This window comes from Anomalospiza imberbis, chromosome 6, assembly GCF_031753505.1.
Source record: "Anomalospiza imberbis isolate Cuckoo-Finch-1a 21T00152 chromosome 6, ASM3175350v1, whole genome shotgun sequence".
Classification (NCBI taxonomy): Eukaryota; Metazoa; Chordata; class Aves; order Passeriformes; family Viduidae; genus Anomalospiza; species Anomalospiza imberbis.
The window spans coordinates 40,165,343-40,192,243 of NC_089686.1; the positions used below are offsets into that span (position 1 = coordinate 40,165,343).

The 26,901-nt window shown below is 38.0% G+C and overlaps 1 long non-coding RNA gene across 2 annotated transcripts; it reads right to left on the reverse strand.

The window, feature by feature from the left end:
* Window positions 1-13,621: 13,621 nt before the first annotated feature.
* On the reverse strand, window positions 13,622-26,664 carry LOC137475870 (uncharacterized). Of its 2 annotated transcripts, none has more exons than XR_011000104.1 (3): window positions 26,540-26,664; window positions 20,622-20,796; window positions 13,622-13,896 (listed from the first exon to the last, which is right to left on the reverse strand). It is a non-coding gene; the product is annotated as an uncharacterized lncRNA (long non-coding RNA). The 2 variants fall into 2 exon arrangements; XR_011000103.1 differs by lacking the exon at window positions 13,622-13,896 and adding an exon at window positions 16,268-16,397.
* Window positions 26,665-26,901: the final 237 nt, after the last annotated feature.

Consider the following 26,901-nt stretch of genomic DNA (forward strand, 5'->3'; position numbering starts at 1 on the left):
TTCTAATCCTTTTCCTTGTACTGCTGCTGTCACTAATGGCTTCTGGCTGCTTCTGTAAGGAACTGTGCCTCCTTCAGGGAATTCTTCAAGATGGATGAGGACTCCAATGGAGTTTTGTGGGAGGGTTGGCACATCAGAAATGGGAAATAGGCCTCTGACCTTTTAAGTGCAGCACACAGGTGTTCCTGAGGTAGCCCATACAGCTACTCTATCCCTTGCCTATCTGTAACATATAGTGAACACAGGTAAGTCTGTCTGCTGGAATCTTGTTTAGTTTCTGTCAGACAGATGAGAAAACCAAGAAATCTGAAACCCATTTTAGGGAAGTACACTGCTGTCTGGTTTCTGGCAAATTAGCTCAAATCACACTGTTTCAGACCTATACAGGGAAAAGGCAGAAGATGAATGCAGATTTGACTAGTTGCCTTCTGTGCTGGTTTTGGTTGGGGTAGAGTTAATTTTCTTCACAGTATCTGATATGGGCCTCCATGTGCTAGAAACATTGCTGACAACACAGGGATGTGTTTTGTTACTGCTGAGCATTGCTGACACAGAGTAAAGGGCTTCTCTGCTTCTCATCCCACTCACCAGCGAGCAGGCTGGGGGTGCACAAGGAGTTGGGAGGGGAAACAGCTGGGACTGCTGATCCCAACGGACCAAAGGGATCATGACCACAGACCATGTGGCAACGTGCTCAACATACAAAGCTGGGAGAAGAAGAGGGAAAGGTGAGTTTTTTGGAGTGATGGTGTTTGTTTTCCCCAGTAACCACTGCATCTGATGGAGCTCTGCTCTCCTGGGCATGGCTGAACACCTGCCTGCCCACAGGAAGGGGTGAATTAAATCATCAATTTCCTTTGTTTTCATGTGCAGCTCATGCTTTACCTCTTAAACTGTCTTTACTTCAACCCACCAGTTTCCTCACTTTTACTTTTCTGGTTGTCTCTCCCATTCCACTGGGAGGGAGTGACTGAGTGGCTGCGTGGGACTTAGTTGCCACCAGAGGTTAAACCATGACATAAAAATCTAAATCATGTGGTCCAGACAGACAAAATTTGGGATTCCAAAGAACAAAGATTATTCAAGATATTACATTTGTCTTTACCAAGACATTGTCCCACCACGGTCCTTTACTTATAACAAAGAAATTCTCTGCTCTAAGTGCTGCACATGGCATGTAAAAACTGTTTCTGACTACTCAAAGTAATTAAAAATCAGGAAATACATCATGTCAGCTTCAGTAGTTTCCTATCCTTTGCAAACCAGAAATACATTTCTGTGATTTTAAGTGTTTGCACTGCTATCTACACTACTCTTTACTAAGAACTGCAATTTAGGGATACTCTCTTACCAATCTTTCCCAGTTTGGTATGAACACAGTTCATTTTAATTACGGATACAGAAATATCTGCAATGTCATGCAGTTCCAAAGCTCTTTAGTCCTTTTCGATGAATATTTATGGGGTGCAAGTACTGCTTCTAACAATCTCAAATTACGTAGATCCCACAGAAAAGAAAGAGAAATTTTACAGCATTTTGTAAACTCACATTCTCCCAATTTTTCATCTAATTACCTAATTATTCTCTCATTGATATAAGCTTTGTACAAAGAGTACTGAACGGGGCTACAGAAAGGTGATACCAATTAATACTTACAGTAATTGTCATTTCATAATCACATTAAGTTTTAATTTGCTGCTGCCAGCTTGTTAAACTGCCAATTACAGATTTCCTTCTTTTATGTATTACGAAAAATAGTAATCATGCACTTACTGCTTTTATAATTCCTAAGTTAATTTTGCAGCAGCTTGAGGTATGTCTTCAGTACTCTGCAGCCATGCTGAGCTCTTTGAAGAGTCCAGTGAATGGGAAATTAACATTCTGAAGCAGCCTCATTAGAACCAAATAAAATGCTCATTTGGAACACTTTAATCTCAACCATCAAGAAATATTCACTGAAAGGAGACACTAAATGACACCACAGCTTGAGTGCACACCAGTAATCAACATGATGTGATTTTTTGCTGTATATCTTCCCTTTGTGGAAGGGGAGAGGAGACAGACAGCTTTGTATTCTCTCTATTTGGTTGTGACATGAAGGTTCCTCTACAGGCTCTGAGCTGGGGACGACAGTGCCAGCAGAGGGGCATGCAGACAGTGTATAAGCTTGCAAACTGCAGCTTCATCCTGCAAAACTCCAGGCAGAGGCCCTTGTCCTGAGCATTTCACCTGATATGGACAACACCACAAGCAAGCACTACAAATTGGATGTCAGTCCAATTTCCCATACCATAACTCTAGGATTATTCATAGTTCTTTATGGTTGAAGTCCTCAAAAAGCAAGAGTCATACAATTCCAAGAGAAAGAATTGGAACTCTCTCATATTAACTAGAACAGACTTCTAATATTGAATATAAGGATTCATTTTATTTCCACTGTTCCTTAATATGATTGCAAAGGTTACGTACCAACACACACTAACATTTTCAGATTTTGGTTTACTAACTCCATATCTCTCAGCAGTTTCCAGGTCAGATGGACCTGGCTTTTCTAAATGAAAGGTAAGGTATTGGAAGGGAGGGGAAAAGATAAATATTTTCCTTCAGTATTCCTAGACCCCAGCAACCTGGCAGAAACTTGATTTCAATACAATATTGCAAAAAGTAAAAGCCACAGGCAAAACCCTGTTGAAAAGAATATAAGATCAGTTGAGGTTTAGTGAAGGTAGGAGAAAGGCTCAAAGAACAATTTTGTTAAGAAGAAAAATGAGTAAGATTTTACTGCATAAAAAAGACATTGGGGAAAGAAACCCACTGAGATACTTAGCAATTGTGACATAGCTGCAAATCTCTCTGATCTCTTTATTTTACTTCTTTCTTTTTCTCAATGCAGCGCAGAAGAAAAAGACAATCTGAAGCTCAGCAAATTGCTCCATGTGTGTCCCACCTTATATTCAGTGATTCTTTTATTTTCTATCTTATTCTGCTGAGGTTTTGCAGATTCTATTATTTTTGTACACAGTCCAGAATAACAAGTTGTATCAAAACTATCCAAAAGAAACACATCTCTGCATATTTCACTTTCTTTGTATTTTCTTCCTTTGTATTTTCATCCTTTTCTCTTTTTTTCAACTATTTGATGCAGGTAAAGCCAAAATAACAGACTATTTAGGTCGAATATCACAAAAGAATTTTGGCAGTGGTATTTACTGACTTGTGAAATATTGCCCCATGAAAGTGTCAGAGCCTTCACTTTAAACCATTCTTACAGCCCTCTAGGGAACAAGGCAGCACCAGCCTCCAGAAGGCAAGTTCACAATATACTCAGTTTTTCCTGCCCACAGTCTGGATAAAAACACCATCACATCTTGCCCTGCTTTAGCATTTTGGGAAATTCAGCTCTTCCACATTTTGATGTTACAGAACTAACCACACACCAAAAAAACAGGCTATTTTTACCAGAGTTTCTCTGGGTATGTGCAGATTTCAGGGTTTTAGTTCTGGTTTGAATAGAAAGAAATATTCAGGTCAGTTCTATTTAGTCTGAGAAAATTCACTCATTCTCAATGAAAATTATTTTCCCTACATGAAATTATTACAGAATTACAGTAATTTCCAAAGTATGCTTTATCACTGTGACTAAAGTTACTAGTGGCTACTGACTAATATCAGTGGTGCAGTTTACCATATCTTTATGGTTCAGTAGACCATATCTTTTACATAAGGTAAACCAATATTTCATTGAAACATACTGAAAACCAAGATGGAACCTTTAGGCACTATGTCTCAAAGTCTACTTTTTAAAAATAAGTCTATGTTTAAAAAAAAATATTATTAAAATTACTGCTCTCTGTACACACTTCAGTTTCAAAAATATTCAGGATGCTTATTCAATATAGTCCATTCCATTTCATTTGGAGAGTTTAGCCATTCATCTTCAAGACTTTTAAACAGTATCATTATTATTGCTATGAGTTGTTAGTATCATAAAGATAAGAATATTTGTATCACCAAGAAGTGTGACTCTATGAAGACACAGCAATGTATTCATGAGGTGCTACAACGTTCTACCTGATTCCTTGGACTCATCATGGACAATGGTAATAAGAAACCCTGTCCTGATAATTTCCACCACCAAAAGTTTTCTGCCTCTGTGACAAAACTTACAGCTGATTATTTCTTCTACAACACTCCTCAACAATTTGCCTGGGATTTTCATTAAGAATAATTTTCCAACTTTTCAGTGGTTGTGAAATCCAGCAAAAATCAGTAGGAATTGTTATTTCCATGGTGCTCAGAGGCCGCATGGGGCCTCTGTGAGAAGTGTGCCACCAATGTTTACTGTGTGAGGCTGATCATCTCTGGGTTACTGTGCAGTCATAGCTGCCAAGATCAAACCTTCAGGAACAGCAGCACTAACTTATTCTCAAGTGAAATTGCAATGGAGGATAGGCTTCTGAATTAAAATTACGGACATGGGGTCTTTTTTAAAGAGGTCTGTCTAAAATAAAAACACTGGGTGTGTTACAGTTCTACTTAAGTGCTCCCCAAGACATTCAAACATCAAAGTAGGTTGAAAGAGCAGGTCATTTATTCACCAAAGTCTATAATGAGAAGCCATCACTTATCAATACATAACAATTTCCTCAAGCAGAAACTGTGACAAGTTACTGCAAATCTCAGTTCAAGACTCTTACCTGCTCCAATAGCAAGTGAACTTTTTAATGGTATCTGTGCACTTCAATAATACTCAAAGAAAATATAATATGAAGAAAGAGAAAACTGCTTACAAAACTGATTATTTTTTCTATGTCCTTAACTTGGGAAAAATAGTTTACTAATGGCTTGTTGTGTATGTTTGTTTTACAGTCTTAAATCATTTTCCTTTGTTCAGATTTCATTATCTAGTCAGCAGCTTTTTCCAATATAACAGGAAATTTCTTGAGTGGTGTGAGTTGGGCCCATGCCATTTTAACAGTGAATATATGATATAAAAACAAGCCTACAAAGATAAATAAAACAGTAAAATATTAGAGAGCTCTTACCTGCAGTCAGCGCTGCAGTGAAGTGAAGATACTCTCTCCCTTTGATCTTAAGCATGTTGTCTGGAGCACTGGTAGCAGTCTAGTTCTGATATTACACATCTAAGAGGGGACTATAAAACCAAAAAAGATGCTTGGAAATATATTCTAGCATTTAGAACCATTTTGGAACCTATCTTGACACAAGCACTTTGGCATCAGGGCTACAACTACTAAAACTGCACACACTTACATATCTACTATAGTAGATGCAGCTTTAGGAGAGTGCAGATGCAATATTAAACACTTTCAGTGCTGCTAACAGGGTCACACTTGGTCTGTTCAGATATTTTTAGGTTATGTGGCCCATTAAAATTATTTTTTAAAAATTTCACCATCACTGAGTGGCAATAAAAATATATTGGATAAAATCTCACCAGATTTTCAAACCAGCCATCAATTCAATAAATATACAATATGCTTTGTCCAGTGCCAAACTTGAATGAAATAAGCAATGAGGTGTGTTTTATTACTGTCGATATTTGTGTCTTGAGACTCTCTAGTTCAATTGTACAAAACAAAATATTTAGGCTTGAATTTTGCTGTGGCCCCTGTTTGATTAGAATCCATTACAGAAGCTGTTTCTCCTAAGCATCTAGCACCCAGTGCTTTTGTATTTTTCCTTTTGTGAAAGGGCAATTTCTTGGCTTAATCTGTTTGAATATCTGTTATTATTTTAATAATGAGCATTTTACACTCTCATGCCAGGCCATGCAGATGTTTGTGCTTTAGTACCACTATTGTTGACATTGATAACAGTTACAGTTTTGCAATGAAAGCAGATCATACACTATAACATGCAGAAGTAAAATTCAGGCAGCTAATCAGTGTATTTGTAAGCCCATTTAAAATAAGAATAATGGTGGGCCGAGGGATTCTACTCTATCTCCTTGCAGATGTGATAAAAGACCTTCATAGCTCTAGGGGTCAGTTACTAAAACTCATCAGAGGTACATGGTTAGCTACTTTTTGCTAATGATCTCTTCTGAATTTCTCTCTTTCTCGGCATAGGGATTTAATCCAGAGGGTAATGATTGCTCTAACTGATGTTAATTAGGAAAGTTGTGATTTTCAGCAGCAACTTTCTATGTATGTCGATTTCACTCAGAATCAAGAAGTAAAAATTAAACTAACTTTACTAATAAAACTTTCCAGTAGTTTTTAACACATTGTTATTCAGTATTATCCAGTAGAAAAAACAACTTACCCTTATCATTGGTTGTATTTTTCCATTTCTTTTCAATCTGCATATTCCTTTCTGTGTTCCTCCTTCTACCATCAGGCATCAGTCCCATTATCTCTTTTTTTTTTCCTGCATTTTATTTTTCTTTTTTTTTTTTACATCACTAAAAGGGCTCTGTGGGAAAAAAAAAATCAAACCCAAAACCCTCATTATAATATCACTAAATGCAGTGTATAGTGTGCCATCTATATTATAATATATGCACTCATGATAAATCAAACTTTCCTATAAAACTTGGCCTTTGAAATTATTGGTTAGTTTAACATTTTTTTTTTAATTAGTATTGAAGGGTCAGAAAGATAGATGTATATAAAAATAGAGAGAGACACAACTAATTCATCAAAATAAGGAATAAGAGAGTCACAGTTTTCAATCACTCTTGAAGCCATGGTTGCAGGCTTAGAAAAAAAAAAACATGTGCCAGTTCACAGTAAATTTACACCCAAAATGTTTCCCCATTCAATGACCAGAGCTCAAAATCTCTCACTTCGTGAGCAGACACATACTCAATATACCCTGTGAGCTACTTAAACACTCCAAGAACACAATATCCAGACTATGAACCCAAGCATCTGACACGTCTAATTTGAATCTTAAGTTTTGGGACCATGCACGACTATCTAAAATGGTGTTGATCTGCTTTTAACTGAGGTGTCTTTGAGCTATTATTGCTCTCTAAACATTTGGAAACAAAGAGGAGTTTCCTGTCTGTGCAGTTTGCCCTACATCCTTTGTTGTCTGTGCTTAGTTCTTCAGGAAAATTCTTGTAAGGACTGCTCACCTGCCTCCTGAATCTGAAAAACAGTATTTTGGATTCTGTTCCCTGTATACGACTTCCTTCAAAGGCAGAGCTTTTGTCCAGAGAGCTGCTCTGGACGATCCTTTCATTGCTTACACAAAGGCATTTCAAGTTTCTCAGCCAGCACTCTGAATGGTCACTTAGAAAGAGCCGTTTCTTTGCTACAATCCAAGTCATCCTATGCTCAGATGAAAGAAAGCTCTCAAATGCCATTTCCCTTCTTACAGACAATAGCTGAAATAAGGTCAGTGACTTAGAAACATAAGGTGTTTCTTGTTACATCCAAGAGCCTGAAGCATGCCTTCCCTGCCAGTCAGTGGCATCATTAAATCTCTTGACAGTTTTAATGATTAGTCCAACAGTTTCTTACCTCCTTTGCATGCAAAATGCCAGAGGAGACAGTTTCAGCCATGAAACAGACAGTTACACTGCATACAGTTTTCCCCAGTGATGCAGTCACAGTCCTGAATCTCTATGCATTTTCATTGCAAAAGGTTTCTCATAACCCAGCAATAGTGATGCCATGGTAATCTCTACATGAAGTCTTTTAAGGTCCATTATAATATTTCATTATTACCTCAAACTTAGTGTTAGATCCCCAGCTACAAGAATAGATTCACCAGCTTACAAAGGCACAGCAAGAGAGAAACTAGATCAGAACATCTTACTAGATAAAATAAACCTTTGAAAGTGTTATATTTCTGAGTTCTTAGAAGATTTTCTGAATGGTTTCAAATGATGTAGGATGGAAGTGTAATTTCCCTAGGGAAAATCACTGAAATAGTGTGATACAACATTCCTTTAGCAATACAGTAATCATAATTCCAAGGACTAAAGTTGTACCAGGTAATAAAATCTATGAAATCTAGCACCCAATAGATTCTCATGTTTCCTACTCATCATACAACTCATACGGAAGGATTAGTGAGACTGGCAGAGCACGACAGGATGCGAGCTCAGTGGTGTAAACAACATCAGTAGAAGACAAAAGTGGATAAATCCTAGCTCTTTCCATAAAGTCTAGCCAGCAGGGAACAAATCAATTTTAAAAGAAATTCAAATTTTCTAAACTAATTATTATGCCACAGCATATCCCATTTAACACTGCTGAAGAACAGCTACCTCAAAGGCAGCTGCTGTTCACACCATGATTCCAAGCAGTGAGCAAAGACAGGTCAGGCTACAAACTGCAGTTAATTCCATCCTGATTACCAAGGGACACACAGCACGCTTCAAGCGAAGATTTCGAAGAGCTGCAACATTTTAGCTAAGAAGAGTCCTTGGTTATTAAAGTCTTAACGAGGAAAATCAACACAGAACATTGTAAAATATTCTCATTTCTTTTCCAACAGTCAATTTTCTTTGAACCACAAATAAATTAAGACTAAACAGATGAAACAGGTCATAAGTAAGTCTGTTCATTCCACACCAAACCATCAACAAATAGTTACTGTACATGCACCAACATGCCTTTTTTTGTGTACACAGATGGCTTTTGAAAAATCCAGAGAATCTGATAAAATATAGGCAACAAGCAACCCATCTTTTTCTCGCACCTCAGAACTAAAGAGCATGCATATGGAGACCAGCTTTTTTCTTTGAGCTATTTTGTGTTTCTGTTGCAGACTGTCACCCAGACCGGAGATAACTGTATGCGAAAAACAGTCACTGGTAGAAAAAAAAATCATAAATTTCCATCCTTCAAGTTTTGCATTAATTTCTTAACCTCCTCATCCTTGAAGTTTGGTGCAGCAGAAGCATCCAACAGAAAATAAGGACTTTATGGAGATCTCACAAAAGCACTGGTCATGGCTAAGCAGTTGGAAATACAACCTCAGGCTCCCAATTCCTAGATTTTCTGGGTTAGAAATTGTGCTGGAACATGCCACTTTCAGGCCTCCGTGACACGACTGATGTATGGCTCTCCCAGGGCCCTGACTTCACCCAGGGCTATAATGGCCCTGAGTGACCACACCTCATTGACTTGGGAGCTGAGTTTGAGCTCTGGGCTGTGACAGAAAGAAATGTGAGCATTTTCCCCTTTTGGTGCTTGGTCTCTTTGCTGAAAAGATCCCTGTTTCATGCTAATGTCTGACTGTAAATGGATGAATTTAATATTGTAGAAAATGTAAAAAATGGGCATTTAAGTCTCAGTGATTCTTAAGAGCAGGGAAAGAAGGGAAGCTAAAAGGACAGAACACAATGACACATTTAGTAGCATTTTCAATCCAAAATGAACTGGAGGAAGAAGGTGTCTTGCATATATGCCTGTGGAAGGTGGGGGTTATTAAGAGTATACGGGACCAAGGAACATTTAATGGTGTCTTGGAGCCACATATGTTCTCCTTTATCTGTCACTACACAGGAAACAAAATGAATTGCAATAATTTTACAAATATATACCTAACATTGTTAGGGTTTTGTAACCTAGCACTCTTAGGTTACAAAAAGTATTTTTGTTTTAAACTATCATGAAACCAGAAAAGTGACATTGAAAAAATATCTTACCATTCCTCTGATAAAGGTTGGTCACTAACCTGCAGTTAAAAGCCTCTATTTTTTTTTTGTTTTCTTATCTATTCAGTTGTTACCATGTTATGATGGCATCTGCTTATCTGAATAACTAAGAAAAAAATTGCCTTTTCTTAAACCTATTCAGTAGAATCTAACCTTTCAACCTTTGTTTTTACATTGTATTTCTTATTCCTCCACTGATACTACAAGCACTTTTCATTTTTCAAACAGTTTAAAAATGTTGGTTAACTCAAAAGTAGAAAGCATCACATAGTCATTGAAATATATGCACAAAACTAAATTTCAGAAACAGTTTTGTTGTTTTATTAATATATAGCAAGAAAACTGATACAAGATTTTGAGTCCTAATGATTCATTTTTAAAACACTGAACATAATATGGCACTCAACAGACTTTTGTCTGATGCCATAGAATTCCTGTTCAACAACCTTTCTCCATGTACATATCTCCACTACATGAAGTTAAATAGCAACAGGAAGCAATACTTCTGCTTGTTTCAATTTTACTTTACGAGAAGCTTACTACTGGTTTTCCACTTTTGAGAAACAAGTTGTGTTCTATTGGAATAAAAAGCACATGCTCTTTACAAAAGAAAAATTCTGAAATCTCTGCCAAAACGGAATGAATGAAGCTATATTACAAGTTATTTACCTTAGTAAGTTTTCTTTACTGGTGTTATGTGACAAATATATGTAACATATTGCTGTAACAAAAAAAAAGGTACTCGTATTCAGACAACTTTCTGCAGTGCTAAAGTATCCTGTATGTATCCTGCATATACCTCCCCTGAACAATTTGTGTTACAAGCCAGACTACAATAAAGACACATCTTTTCTTGATTGAAAGTGGAAGTGAAAACAATATCAGTATGAATTGTGTAACACAAATTCAATCAGCCTATTTGGTTCTGTTTCTGAGACAATTATGGGTAACTTGTCTGTCTTACACACTGCATCACAGCAAATAAAATCCATATAACTGTGTCATTCAGATTTCCTCACACAAGCATGGATTTACTTTGGCTCTGTAGATAAAATCCCACAAGAAGTGCTGTAGCTTTTCAGGCCAGAAGAATCTTGCAATAATCTCACCAAACTTTGCCTCTTAAAACCACTGAATTTTATGAACTAAATCCTTTAAAAAAGATATGACCTCTAGCAGAGCTATGTGAAGATATTGTTTATATTTAAGGGCCTCAGGGAGATGAATTTAGCACATTCATAAAGAAGTTTTTCCAGCAGTTAATGAACTTCTTTAGTAAAATTTTTAGTCTAATTGCTGTCTGCAGTATAGCTTTCTCTTTTAGATTGCAGAGCTCTTATTGTAAGATCATACATATATAAGGCAGACAAGCCACCCAAAAAGTATTCATTTTCTTTTTATTTCTTTTTGTCATACTAACAACACTCAATTTATGTTGGTTATTCTGCTGTAGATATGTTACAAATTGGATTTTTGCCTCCTTTGAGTTACACTGCATAGTTCTGAATCATGTTCTTCACTGCTTTCCAAAGCAGAACTTCTCATTCTAGTAGTGTGTTCTGCACTCTTGACTCCATGATTTACTGTCTGCTATTCTGGTGTATTAAATTCTGAGCTCAAGGGGACTCTGATTATCAGGACATTCAGAAAACTGTAGAACTGCCTTGTGTCTATAATTTAGTATGTCACAATATATTTCTGTCATGGGTAACTTTCTGAAGCTTTGACTTGTATTTCTACTTTTATTTTAGGACTTTCTGAGCTAAAATGCAAAGAATCAACAACTTTTAAAATAAAAGTAGATAGAAATTAGTCTTGTTAAATAAATCCTCTTCTGCCAGAGTGAAACATCTTACTGAGGCACTGTGATTTCACACAGGGATCATTTTTTCAGGTTCTATTCCTTCCCACACTTTTGCAGCACTTCCTTTCCTATATGACATCCAACTAGGTCTCAGTGAAAAACCCAAATACTACACAGTTCTGTGTATATTCTTGTTTAGGTTGCCACCCTCTGAGAGTTGTAGTATTCCTGCTTCCCTGACCTGCTTCCGTTATGATGGCCCAGGCTGGAGTAAACATGCTTAACTTGGGATGGATGTCTCAGACTGAACTCAGTGAGGGGCAAACACACATGGTTTTGTGCCAGATGTGAAGGGAGAGCAGGGTCCTGCAGCACAGGGAACAGGACCTGCAGGCAGCAGCAGGCAGCACACACCTCAGCTGGTGACTGCCACCTGGGTTCACTGCAGGTGGTTACACCATTCATTCTGCAGCATGTGAGCTGCCTGTACTTCAGTCCACAGTTTATGTGGCACTAGGAGTGGGTTTTGCCCAACACTGAATATTCCAGCTTTGCATTCTGTTTCCATAGGGCTAATTCATACTGCTGACTGAACTTCTTGTGACATTATGTAGGAATACAAGATATCCTAAATGAAGATGTATTGCATTTATCACCCATGTAAATATGGGCGATACTGAATTTTTCTATTAAACAAATTCTCTTGGTGTAAGTGTACAATTCTGTCCTTGAATTTACTTCAGCTGTAACCAGAAAAATATGAGTCTGTAGAAATTAGCAATGAATTCTGCAGTTATCCAGTCTTATGTTCTAGAATTTTTGTCTAATATTTCTGTATATTAAGAGGTGTTGAAATAGAACTTACAGCAGAAAAAAATAAGTTTTCTCTTTGAAGAAATGTCTTTTGGTTTTACTTAGCAGTGATTGTCTTTTTCCTTGAACATAGGATAGGGACCATCAAGATTTTTCCCTAGTTTGTTCTTTGCCTTTCATAGTCTTTTGTCTCCCTCTCCCTTTCTCTCTCATTCTCCATGTCAGCCCATAGAATTAGGAGATCTGAAAAACACTGTGAGTGATTCAGTGGTACACTCTGGACTAGCTACTGAGCAAAGAACAACATAGTGGACTCCTGCCGCAGTTCCTCCAACAGCTGTTTCTGCATCCCATTTGTCTGCAGAAACATAACAAACTGCAATAATTAAATGGATAATCCTCTTGTGGGGAGAGGTAAATAAAAAATGTCAGGGAAAAACCTGCATGGGGATTAATTACTTCCAGTCATACAAGTCTCTCATTAAAGCAGATTGTCCAACTACTGGGCTATGTGCTGGACGTTTCTAAATAGTAGAATATTCTTAGAAGTTGCTAAAAAGGGTTCTCTCCTGACAACCTTGAGTGGGATGGAAATGTGAGATAGATGTCTGAGCAAGCAATTAGCATCCTTATTGCTTCTCTCTTCCTCAATAACCTTAGCCTCATTAAAGGGCAATAGCAAAGCTGATAAGTGTTATCCTTTGAAGAGGTTTAAAATACAGGAAGAATAAAACAGAGCGGTGGAGTGACTACTTTAGTTTGCTTTGCACAGAAATTTGTTTACACTGAATAATTCACATTTAGTGCAGTCACAACCTTTTCATCTCTCAGAAGGGCTTGTTTCCAGGCTGTGCAAGCTATTACATTAGAAATTCTTGACGCCTTGAAACGGAAAGGAAATCAATGCATTTGGCCAACTCATTACATTACAACGTACAAGTCATATATTTTATAAGCTCATTATTGGCACATGACCCATTAAAACATTTAGTAAACTTATCATGAGTACAGAATTTGCAGCTGACATTATTTCAAGTAACAGGCTATTTTTTATGCAAGGGCTAATTTCTCTTGACAAATTTGTCCTATTGCTACCTAGCAGTGAAGGATTTAGGGGAGTAAGCTTCACGACGAAGTTCCTTGTGTATAAAAAATGGCACAGTCAGTTTATCTTATTCCTTAGGGCTTTTAATGGCTCTCCTGCTGTATCAAAATGCAATTCAGAAATGCTTCTACAGGACACATTCTTCTAGCAAATCCTCGAGTTTGCTTAATGGACCTCTCAAGAATGACAACTTTCCATCGTATTCCCAAGTTTTTACTATGCTTCTAGCCTTATGAATATCAAAAAAATGCTCCTCTTTTATTCCTATTCTCTCAAGTTTATTTTAGGCAATCTATTCAAAGCCTAACTGAAATTTGGAGGTTTAGAAATTAACTACTTGTTCATTCTAATTTTGATGTAGGTAGACTTGTTGGACTGTGGTCTTGACAAGAATCATTCTCTGCAGTGCTCATCATCACAGCACAGTATTAGCCATGACAATCCTATGGGGAATTTTGAGCAACATCCAGTATGAGGACCAGAGCAAAGCTAGGCATGAAAAGACAGAGAAATTCATCTGGACTGCAACATCATCTGTGAATGGAGAAAATCATGGGATTCTCAGTAGTCACCTCCTGATTGCCAAAACCCTTTAAAACTCCATATGCCATAACTTGCTCCACTGGCAAGTGACATAAATAGCTCAGGCAGCTTAAGGGGCTCAGTGACAAACTGTTGTCCCTTGAGTCTACATTGAATGAACTGAAGGTTCAGGGAGATGGGAGGGTAAAATGACAAGGTTTCAAAGAAATAATAGAATTTCATCTTCAGGCTAAGATGCACACTCCTAAGAAGGCTGAAAATCACTTGGCAGAAAGCAATAAGGCTAGAAAGAGGGCAAACCTGACAGAAATGCCCAGTGAAGCTCTACTCTCTCATTAACCACAGCCTCCCAAAGGCTGAGATCTCTGATAGTGCTCTGCTGGAGCCTGTGTCCCTTGGAGACACTGCACTCAAAGAAAACAGACAGCGCTTTTGTGATGCCAGAAACAAACGTGTGGCACAGCCCCTGCCACATTCTACACAGTAGTCTGCAGGTAGATTGAACATTTAAGGAATATGGGAATATATATAAGAGAGAGAAGGGCACATCATGTTCTAGACTCAGAATGAAAGCTGTTAGGAAGGGCTCAAAGGACCAAGAAACATTCAGATGGAAGATGAGTACTCGGTGTTTATTTTTCTCAGAAGTGAGAATGGAAGAGACCTTCTGTGCTTGCATAATCAAGCTGGGTAAGCTACAGCAAGTTGCCTGAGACTGCATCCAGTCTGAATATTTGACTGCATTGAGTTTTGAATATTTCCAAGGATGGAAAATTCACAGCCTCCCTGGGAAACATGTTCTAATATTCAGCTACAGCAGAAAAGTGTCATATTTTACTGCCTCAAGGTTTGTGCTCATTGCTTCTTGTCACTAGGCACTAAGAAGAGTCTGGGTACATCCTTTTAACACCCTCCCTTCAGATATTTATACATTTTGATAAGAAGATCCTTGAGTCTTCCCTTCTCCAGGCTAAACACTCCTAGTTCCCTTCCTCATGCAAGGATGCCCTTGGTCATTCTTGTTGCCCTGCATGGATAGCCCCAGGATGGCCATTTTCTGGCTGGTTGGATAATTCAGCTCATCAAACCAGTGTCTTCTTTACCTTTCCTGAAGCACTGACAATTATAAACTGATGTTCCTACTAGTAGTAATTTCTCTGATGTTTAGCTCACAAACTTGAGGTTTAACTCCTCCTCATGCTGATGGTTAGAAAGACATTTTATCACAGGTCAGAGTGACCAGAAGATATTTATGGGGATATCACTTGAACCAAGTACTTATATTGAAAATATCTCGCAGACAGACTGGACTCAGAGAATTGTTCTCTTTCCTTTTAAAAGAGAAGTTCAGGTTACATAGTAACACTGAATTTTAATCCTTGTTACTCTGTAGAAACCTGACAGCCAAATTATTGTATTTTCACAGAAATAGGAGGTATTACTGTAATTCCTTTAAACTGTTTTTCTTCTGTCTCTAATGATAATATTTTAAAATAAAATTTATATATATTTAAATAAAATTGACATTAACAGCAGTTAATCTCAAAGAAGAGAGCATGACTGTAAGCACTGCTGCAGGCAGTAAATCACATTTAAAGATAAGTAATTGAAAGTGGGGCTAAGTGACCCCCCATGTAAAACATCAGCAACTGTCAGAACTCTGTTTATTCTTTTTTTTTTTTCTCCGATGTTTCTAGCTGAGCTCCTATATTGGCTTGCAAAATACTTAAAATTATTAATATGGAAATTAATAACAATTGTTAATAATAATTGTTAGTATAAGCTAAGAGCTGTCACAAGCCCAAATTCCCACCAGGAATTATTCCAGAATGTCCGTGTGGTAAGCTGAAGCTTGTAGACAAGATTCTAGCATGGTTAGGAAATTTAAGCTAACAATTCTTAAGAGAGACACACTCTCTCTAGTGTTTTCATTTCCTGGAATCTTCTTACTGAGGAAGATTTTGTTATATAAGAAAAATGAACACTGCCAATTTACCTGTGAAGAATGTAAAATAAAATAAACCCAAGAACAATTGCATGTGTATCCACCACATATTTTATACATACTGCTGTAACACAGAACTGCTGTTGGATACAAAGATTTGTCTAGTTTTCAGCAAATTACTCATTCCTGCACTACTGTAAAAGAGGAGTTAACTAATTAAAAAAAAAAAATCTTAGCACCTCAGAAACTTAATTATTAAGATACCCCAGAAACTGGTAGTTAGAGGGAAAAAGAGTCTCAAGTGGAAGCATGGCTGGGAACTTAATACTTAGAGGCTGAACTGTAAGAAACAAAGTTTGTTCATCAGTTTTGTGGTTTTGTTACATTTTCACCTTTTCAGTTAGAAGCTGCCAAGGTAAAAAATCACAAAAACAAAAGCTCAGTTTTAGAAATGTTCTTCCTTTTCAATTGCAAAACTGCTTGTCTTATTTTGTCAGTTTTCTTGTCAGATTCAATTCATTGGCATTAACAAGCCCCCATCTGAAAGCTGCAATAAAAAAACATCAAGTAACTGAGATGGGGATAGGAAATGGAGAATAGTGTAAACCAGCAATTCCACAAAGTCTACCTAGAAATATTTGAAGGACCAAACAGAGACAAATTTACTTGAGAAAAAAACCAAAAAGACAACTAGAACAATATGAAGGGCTGGTCTAATGCATCTGGGCAGTAAAAAGGCAGTAAAATATTTGCCATCTTGTAATGAAGAAGACAACAAAGGATAATGGAAATCAAGAGGAACAGCTTAGTTTTGAGACAGATCATCTCAAAAACTGACCAACCAAACAAAAACAAACTACCCCCACCCAAATATCAAAGGAAATAAGGAAAACATTCTATAGCACCTGCATGAATCAGTATTTGGTGCCAGCTTGTCTGGCACACCCTTCAATAAGATTGATCACTAAGGTTCAGTATTAAGGTAAATCTGGTAAGTTCAACCGTTGTGGGAACTTCTCTAGACTGACTAAAATTCTGAACATTTTGTCCAGGCTTGCACCACATACATTGTAAAACCTGGAATTAATTCTTCAAGAGTCTGCCTACTGCAATTGTTCTAAAGCCTTGTTTAACAAAGGGGGAAAAAATCTGTATGCATTCCTAAGGATAGCTAAATCCCTGAAAATTATGTAAAAGGATGAGATGTATGAGAGAGGGAGGGAAGTATGCAATTAGCTGTTCTCTGAATTATCTAAGCAGAATGATTGGAACAAGACCATTGTGCAGCACTTCACAGTTACCCTCAGTAGGCACAGGGCTGTGTTGTTCCATGTTCCACTTACAGCTTGGCCTTCAGGACAGTGTCATGCTGGGCATGTCCCTGTGCCACGGAAGAACTCATCCAGTTAATGGTAACAGGGGCCTGCGGGCAGACCCAACCCAGCAGCAGCAACTGCACCACCTGCCTCTCCTTGCCTTTATCTGAAAAGTGCAGCAACAAGTTCTCATGAGAACTTTCTGTTTGACAGTAAAAATGATGAATCGAGTTGTTTTCTTTTGAGAAAATCCTGCAAGAGCTCAAAGGCCAAAATGCTGTATGATCTTTCCATGGATGGGATCTGCACAGTGTGCAGTGTTCTGATCAGAGGTTTGTTGGTGCTGTGCAGCTCAGGGTTCCCAGCATCTAAGGGGATGTAAAGTTATCTGTACCGTCCCCTCTTCCTTATGTTAGTGTAAATGAAAAATGTTTTAAGAGATTCTTTGCAGAGTCTGGGTCATTTTCCTACTGGGATCATACTAAAAACCAGCACCTCCTGGGGAAAAACTGTAAGAATACATCAGTAAGAAGGTGATAGGTCAGCAGGGAAACAGGTTTGTTTAAGGATTCAATGTAATATTTATTATAATGCAATATACATTTTAATTGAAATTATCTGCCTTCAGGACAACTAAAATCACTTGAGAGGTGACAAGATGCCAATATTTTTCAGTTCCACATGGAAGTACTCATGCTTTCATGAAACCTAAATATCAAGTTTGGTTTTCTTAAGAAAAACTTTATGTGAAACTCTTCACTAAAGCATCATTCACTAGAGGATTGATATTAGCTCCATCAGGAAAACTACAATGCATACTCTCAAGAGAGAAAGAAGGAGGCAGACAGCCTTTGTCTCTGCTGCTTGTGAACGATCAGCCCACTGTACTAGGCTCCACTGAGGAAGGCACTTTAGGAAATAAAAAATACCATGTTTTACAGCTGTTGGCTTACAGGACCATGTTCCAGGCTTCTTTCTCCGTGACTCTGTAACTTCCTGCCTGTGCCTTTTCTGCCCCAGGCCATGTTATCTATTTTTCTTTTTTTGCAAAGTGATGATGTAAGATTCAGTCTTTTGATACTTGGAAACGTTCTGTACATGCCTGCAGCAGCAAACCTGAATGTGTCTGCCAGAATATGCAAGGCAGAAGCTCATCTGTTCCCTAGCTATGAAGTGGCTTCTTTCTGAGGGAATCCCAGTACCAGCTCACTTCTGTGTCAGGTTTTGCTGTCCAAAACCTACAGCAGTTTTCTTCCCACCAGATATATTTTAAATAATTTTCAATTTAAATTGTTGTCACTTTGGCATGATGAATACTTCTTTTCTGCTCACAGTGATTCATTTTATTTTAAATGTTTTTCAGCATGTCCATTTTTCCTTTTATACCAACATGTTTTCTCATCAAAAGATTGCATTAAATATTTAAGTGTCCTAATAATGCTATTGCAAGTCTAGGAAGATGTAGGCAATGCATTTACTCAGAGCTGTACCAGAGCAGCATTTTAGCTATGTGGTTCAGATAAATCTTGCACCCTTCCACTCGACAGTGAGCAGCTTTCTGAATAGAAGTCTGAGTCTACACCAGTTTTCTAAGTGGGAACATTACCAAACTTGGCCAGCATTTGGATACAGCAGCTCCTATTTCAGTACTGAATTCAGTATAACTCTGGAAACACTAACTCATGAGCTTTGAGAACTGCACATCAGGCCAAAAGTCCAGCAATTGGTTATTCTGTATTTAGTGAGAGGCAATATGCCCTTAGTGAGTAACTTCATGCCCTTTCAGAAAGTGGAACCATCCAGTGGATACAGCATTCCTTTCAACAATATTTACATTACAGCTTTTGTAACATTCCCTAAGGTCACTGTCAGGGTCACCTGTGTCTCTTGGGTTAGAAATGTACACTGAAAACTGCTTCCTCAATGGATTTTCTTTCTTATTATTTAAACAGGCTGTCTCCTGCATGTGAAACCAGTTCCTTGACTACCTCACTAAAAAAAAAAATAGTTTTTCACACATTTCCTCAAAAATAAATTCTAAATATTCTCAGACATTTAAAAGAATCACCAAATCACTTATCTACCAACAGTGCTGTTTCCTGTGCAATAATTTCTACAATATCTGTTGCTGTGCACACTAAATTGTTCTTCTGAGCTGGTGCACCTGTTGGAGGTCACCATTGTAATTTGGGAGGCTCTTCCCATAATTTCAAAAATTACACATAAAAATATATGCCTTGACATTATACTCATTCTTCATTTCTTGATCTCAGCTTTGAGTATGATGCCCTTTGAGGCCGCTCCCAGTTATTCTACAAAATACCCAGTGACAACAAAATCTCTCTCTACATTTTCATGTAAGTACACACAAAACCATATATACACACATATATATACACTATATTAATATTTTAAAGCATATTTATATATATAAAAGTATATCTCTGCACACAAACACCTAGCCACAAAATTCGACTGCAAAAGCTTTTCAAAGGCTGTTTCAGATCCTTCTCTGCTTAAATACTGTTTCCCACACTGACAATACTGGATTCAAATTAACATCTGCAGACCTTGCATTACTACTGGGTACACTTGCAAAGTGTTTCATTTCCTCAGGATTAGATTAAACACTTTGTCCAGAGACGGTGGAAGCAAATTCTGCTTCCTGTTGAAAGAATTCTGCTGTTGCCTTGATGCATCATGAATTTTTTGTTGCTCTGTACTTATTCAACTCCCCAGTGTAAAACTAACCAATCTATCTAGACTACTTGACTGCTCCTTCTACCTTTTCACTTGAAATGGGTTTTCACTTCTCCTATAAACTGCCACCAGTTTTCAGTTCAGGCAGCTGTTGCATGATTTCTTGATCACAGCATGTTTTTATTTGCAGGGGTCTCAAATTCTACATTTTATCTAATTTTATATTAATTGACTGATTAGTGGGTGAGTATGCAGGTTTGCCCAAAGGTTAGCTGTTGCTCAGAGGTGGTACTGATGCCTTCTTTTGGGCCACAATGCTGATCCTATGCAGATTTGCAACCACAATGAGTATGGTTCTGGCTTTTGTTTGTTTCTCCCTGCTAAATTTTGAGTAAAGTGGCTATGATATAGTGCAGTGTTACGTTCACTCTCCTTTACTGTCTCACACTGAACAAACTGGAAACGTTTTTTCTATGTGTTTGAATTACAGGATTCCAGAAAAAGTAAGAAGCTGCGCTACTTTTAAAATTATTATTACTATTAATAGTAGTAGTATCCTATTTAGTCAATAGTTTTGTCATGTAATGGTATATTTCTTTTAGCAGCTTCTCCCTTCCCCTTGATACTGTCCTCTTATGCTGCTCCTGTAGTTAAAAAAAAAAAAAAAAAAAAAAAAAGAAACTGGGAATGCCCAAGAGAGCCATGGCACCAATCCACCACTGTGGGAGAAGAGATTTGCTGCAGGGGAAGCAGACCTGTGGTAGGAATGAATCCACACGCTCCAGTGATGATAACTGAAGTTATTTTCAGCAGAGCTGTTTCTCACATTGCTTCTTTGCTGTTTTGCCATCGGGGGTAGGCAGCCATTCAGAGACATGGCATCTTACTTGGGTTGTTATGAAAACAGCAGATGCCACCGCTGGTTTTCCACTGGGACTGAATGAAGTGTTCAGTAAACAGAATGGTCCTACCTAAGGCAAGTTATATATTATATTGAGAGGTCAATGCCACTCCTTTCCTGTCTTTCCTCAGTTCACACTGTGTGAAATAGTAAAACTGCCAACAATTTACATAACACCTTTCATCTAGAAGCATCCCAAAGCCTTTACAGAGATCAGTTTTCCCTACTGTTAAAACACGAGAATCTTTAGCTTCCAGTAACATTATACAAAATTCCAAGACAGGAAATGGAACACTAACAAAAATCCCTTACCCAGACTAGGCAAAAGTTTACTGGTTTTGGAGAATAAAACCTTCTGAACAACTTAACAGAGCTGCCCCATCTATATGCTTCAAAATTGCTCTTGAGACATCTACATTTTGGAAACAAAAGCATATTCAAGCTTCATAGCCTATGCTTAGTTAGCCTGCCAGAAAACTATTTCATACTTTGTGTTTTTGATGAACCAGCCAGGAAACTGTGTCAAATTGTTAGCCATTTGCTAACAATCCATCATTCAGTCAAGGATGATATGCAGATATTCTGTACATAAAGTAAGAAGATACTGTCATTGCCCTGAATAAATTACAATATAAGCACAGAGATAAAGCAATACCAGTGGAAACAGAGGAGGAACAGCCAAAATATTTAAATGCAGCAAAAACACAATGGGTACCAATCTATTCCTTAAAATAAGAGGGACTACCACAAAATCAAGTCATAAGTGAGTGTTTACCTGCACTAGGCTCTATTTGATCATTACTCCTGTGGATTGTTTCTATTTTATTAAAACTGAATGTTAGAAATTGAAAGGAGATGATGAAGATGTAAAGATTATTGACACAAACTACAAGATGGATTAGCATTGGTGAGAAAAAAAAAAAGGAGATAAAGACATTTGAGCAAGGAAGAAATAGCCTATGCAGCATGACAGCCTGAAGAAATCACCTTAGGACCACAAAGCTAGTAAAAGTAATGGAAACATTATTTCATATCCAAGAAGCTGGGATACCTTTTCATGTGTTTGAACTCATCTGTTTATTCTGTTTCTGAGGCTGTGTCTTTAGAACTAGGTATTTGCCACCTGAAAGGTTTTTTTAACAGTCACTTAAATTTTGCTATGACTAAACTAGCTATTATAGAAGTATTAGTGTGCTATGCTATTCCAATTCAGCGAGGTCAAATTCTTGCTCTAAACCTAAAGGATGAAAAATATTAAGGGAAAAAACCCCACCTGCAAGATATGAAACAGAGTGGTAGGAAAGGTCTGCATTGGGAAATTGGAGTGATTCCAAAAGGCACAAAAAACATCCTTCTGCTATTTGATAATTATGAAAACTTTGTTTGTTTGTTTTATAAAAAGGCATCGGTAACATGCTGCTGACTACTAGCAAAACGTCTTACTGCAATAGTCTACGGAAATCGGAGTTTTCATCGGGGGTTGTCCAGGACTGCACCTGGAGCTGAAGTTTAAAGCTCTGCTGCCATCTGCAGGGTCTGTCCTTCCTGTCACTGCAAGCTGTGAGTGTTCTCTGGAAACCTCCCATTCGGAATCACACGGCAATCTGTATGTCAGAATCCATCACCACTGCTCTTTTGTTTATAGCACCCTCACTTGGACCCAAAAAGGCCAAATAAATTCAAGGTTAAACGGTAAAGAAGTCAAAGACAAATTTGGTCTACAATTAGCGATTTATTACAATTGCCTTTTTCTAGATTATGACATTTCTGTAATCTTATTTCTAGTATGGAAAAATATATCATTAACAATTATGAAAATTCTGCAAACAGATAAAAAAATTAATTTATTTGAACTTCTGCTCTATAAAGAGAAGTGTGATTGCTTCTTAACATGGAACAATGCTCTTGCTCTTGAAGATAGCCAGGTGACCATCTTCAACAAGTATCAGTCCAATGTTTTCTTTAGATTCCCCCCACCTTGTTATTAGCATACTTTAAAAGCCCATCATGCCTGACACAACACTGACCAGTTTCAACTCTTATTGAGCTTTAGTTTTTTGTATCTTCTCTCTGCATATACAAGTCACAGCTCTGAACCATATATTTCACAGATTTATTGCTGGAAAGAGAAATAAAGAGTTCAAATATAGAGATGAGGATGATTTTCTGATTTGATCTCTCTACATTGCAGTTCTAAGAGCAAAATAAATGAGATAGAGTGAGCACACTCCTGTATTTGCAGAGACTAAGAAAATTTCTTCCTTTTTTTTCACCTGAAAATGCTGGCTCCTGAGGTATCCTTTTACCAAGCCTGAGCAGCAGTACTGGAGACAAATAGATTTATTGCTGATTCCATCAAAGTTCTTACTTACCTTTGGCATCTAACAGATTGATTTGTTTCTAATTTGGAGAGTTCAGTTTCAAGTCATTTTCTGATTCCTCTTGATTTTTTTTTTTTAGCAGGGTTCTATGTACTTCATTCAGCATGAGATCACTTTGATAACAGAAATAATTAAATATTTAGGATAGCCAGACAAGATTTTTCTTTATGTGAACTAAAGGTAAGATTAAGTAATCCTCACCTTCAAATTTGTTTTGTTTGGAAACTGCTATGATTCTAAACATGACTGATTTCATGAACAGCAGTGACAGCAGCTAGTGGCTGACAAATGTCAGTCTTGAAAGCATTTGAGGTTTAAAAGAGTTAGAAACTGGCACTCATATTTTATTTCCAGATTTGTTTTTCGTGATACAATCATTAGACACTGCAGCCTTGAACCTGCTGTCAAAAAAATAGATTGGAATCATAGTAAACCTCATAATGTTTCCACTGTATTGGTAGCATGGGCTATAGAGCTCCTGAGTGACTGACTTAAGTGCAAAAGTGTTGTTGTTGGGCTCTGAAGCCCTCCATCCTAAGAATGCACAAGTTTCTCTATAAACTGTTACCTGGTACTCTAGTTAAAAGTGAGCATGTGCTCTGACATGCGATCTCCACAACCTGCGGTTCCGTCAGGAACATCCATCTGCTCTGCTGTGGGTCTTCCATGCACAGCAGTGACTATTCTTCTTCATAGAGCATCTCCTCTGATCTTGCTGTCCCCTGTCTTGTTCCTCACTCCTTTTGTTTCCTTCTCCTCTCTCCCTTTAACAGTTTATACTCTTTCTAAAATACATTCCCACAGAGGTGCCACCACCTTGGCTGTTGGCTCAGCTGTGTGCTGGTGGGGTCTGTGATGTAGCTTTCTCCAGCTGGCTGTGTTCGGCGTGGGGCAGACCCTGATCTCTTCCCTCAGGGGCCACCCCTGCAGCCTCTCTCTGCCCTGCTACCAAAACCTCGCCATCCACACACAGCATAAAGTGACATTACAAATGACATAAAATTAACTAGCTCATATACCTTTTGTTCGTGGTCCCGTCTCTCTAGAGACAGGCTAAGGTTGTGCAGTGGAAGAGTGACTGCAAGTGGGGCATTGTGTGACACTTGCTACAGAAAATAGCAAACAGATAGTGCTGGAAATAGGCTGAAGAAAAAGATAGTCAGTTTTGTGCAGTTGACATAAATGAATGGTTTAGGTTGTTCAAAGAACCACCAGCAAAGGGGTCAGCAAAACCAGGCTTAATATTAAAGTGAAAGCACAAGGTTTGTTGTGGCAAGGCTCACTCTACTACTTACTAGATAGTTAAAGGACACAGAGAAAAATTGAACTGAAATCTAATAATAATCAATCTAAAGCTAAAATCAACCAAAAATTGCCTATGTGGAGACTGCATGGAAAAGGGTAAGGATAATAATGCTGAAGAATGAAAAGGAACAAGGAGATCCTCCCACTAAGTCACAAGGTTTAGGATAGACCCCTTGCTTGACCAGTAGTTTAGGGCTAAAGGTTTTAACAGCACTTCAACTTAACAGCACTCAACCAATAGCTCAACATAAATAATTTAGCAAAATATTAATATAAAAGTTGACTATAGCAGAACAGTAACTTACTTACAGTTACTCACAGATCTAAAGTTGTAAAGAAGTTGAGAAAGCAACAATCATAGTACATTTGCTACAGCATATTCACACCTGCACACAGGCAGAGACCTAAAGGAGTATGTACAAGGTACGTACCTGTGAAACCTCCCCTCAAATTCAGCACAATACTCACATCAGATGCCTTTGCACCTTCTCCATGGACCAAGGGTTGAGCCTCTGGGAATGGGAGTTTCAGCCCAGGTTCCATTACAGGCGCTCAGTGGCAGCACTCCAAGTATAGCAAATTTTAGAGTTTGCTGTTTCCAAGTGCTTTCCCACTGAGGAAAGAATTGCTGGTTGTAGCCCACTGCAGTCCAGGAGTGCACAAAGGGTCTCACTCTCAGGACCACTGCTTATAGGGTCCCATTACAAATGGCTTTAGACACAATGATTTTCTATCCTGACCACAATTCATGCTGGAAACATTCTTTGAAGGTTTGACAACAAAAATGTTATTCAACTTAGGTTATTATTCAGGCAGGAAAACTAAGTTTCCAAGGCTGTTTGTTAAGAAACAAGCTCTGTAGCCAGTTCCCAAGTTCCTGGGAGCAGGTGGTGTTTCTGATAAGCTCAGATGAGTTGAGCACAGGTGCTGCTTTATCAAAGCATAAGGAGCATTTCTGGGATCATGGTGTGGCCTGAGGAGAAGGGTGGGGTGTGGTGCACAACCACAGCAGTAAAACTGCACTCTGGAGAAAGAGATTTCATCCCAATCTTTGCCATAAAATTACTAAACAGTACTTAGCAGTTCTTTAAAACAATGACCAAGTTCTCTAAGGAAGAGAGATATTTTTCCTCCAACTCTGTGACTCGCAGCTAACAAATTAACTGAATGAGTACACAATCAGATCTTTAGCCACAGAGGCAGATAACTGGAACAAGCCAGGAATTCTAGGAGATAACGAGGAGCATGGCATAATCCTGAGAGGGCTGACAGAGGGTGAGATCAGACAATTGCTAGCTGAGGTCCAGCTGGAGTTTTAACCACAGACTAAAAATGCATACACTGCCAAGCTGGCCCCTCCACAGCTCTGCACCATACTGCATCAAAGCTGACAGACTCCACAGACCTGAGCTGACTCTTCACAACCTCTGAACTAGTGTCTCTGCATCCTCAGCATCATTCATTTGCGACCCAGATACATCACCCTTACATCCTTAACAACTGCACATCCAAGGATGCTCAATTTGTTTCCATATCCAGGTCCCTTTTCCCCAGAATTTTCATTTCTCTATGCTCTCTCTCTGCTGCACAAAATACACACACACTCCATTCCATACCACAACTGGAGACAACATTTTCTACTGTCATATATAAATTGGCAATTAAAAGGTACTTGTCCAACCTCATGCACACCTTCTCCTGGACAAGACTGAGAATTTAAAATTCAGGATTAGGTAACTCACTCTTGCTCTGGAGAACTTGCTTAAGGTTTCCATTGTGTTCTTTAAAAGCTGTAATGCAATTAAAGCATTTCCCATTTTGCAAGTCAGCAGCCAGGACATCTTCAAAATGTTAAATGGTTTGTTTAAATTAAAGCACTTGTCCTATGCTTGAGTTTAATGCTTTATACCAAAATCAATATGAGCACAATGCAAATCAGGTCAGATAATTTAAACAACTGAAGAATCTTAGCTCTGCTTTTGAAGAGTTCAGACTATTTAGTAATAATATTCTTCTAAAGAGTAAATCATATTTTTACTATCCATATAATCTACGCTAGCAATCCAAGGAAAAATATATCACTCACCAATTTCTGCAACTGGAACAAGCCCTGTCTATTTTAAGCAGGAGTAGCTTGAGAATTTTAGTAAGAATGTTGCAGTAAGGTAGAAAAATCATAAAGAAAGGCTACATAAAATCAAGCCTGCTCTCTTGGAATAAGTGACTGGCCTTGTCAAGCTAGCACTTTGCAAGTTCCCATGTGAAAGCAATCCTGGGTTCATTAACATAACAATCTATTCCTGGGTGAAAAACAACTAACACCTGTATAAACTGTTTTTACACCATTAGATAGAAAAATGAAAACTATCTCTCACGAACAAGTTTTCCTGAGCATACACACTGGGGGTTTGAGTGACCAATCAATCAATACTGTGACAGTTGTCACAG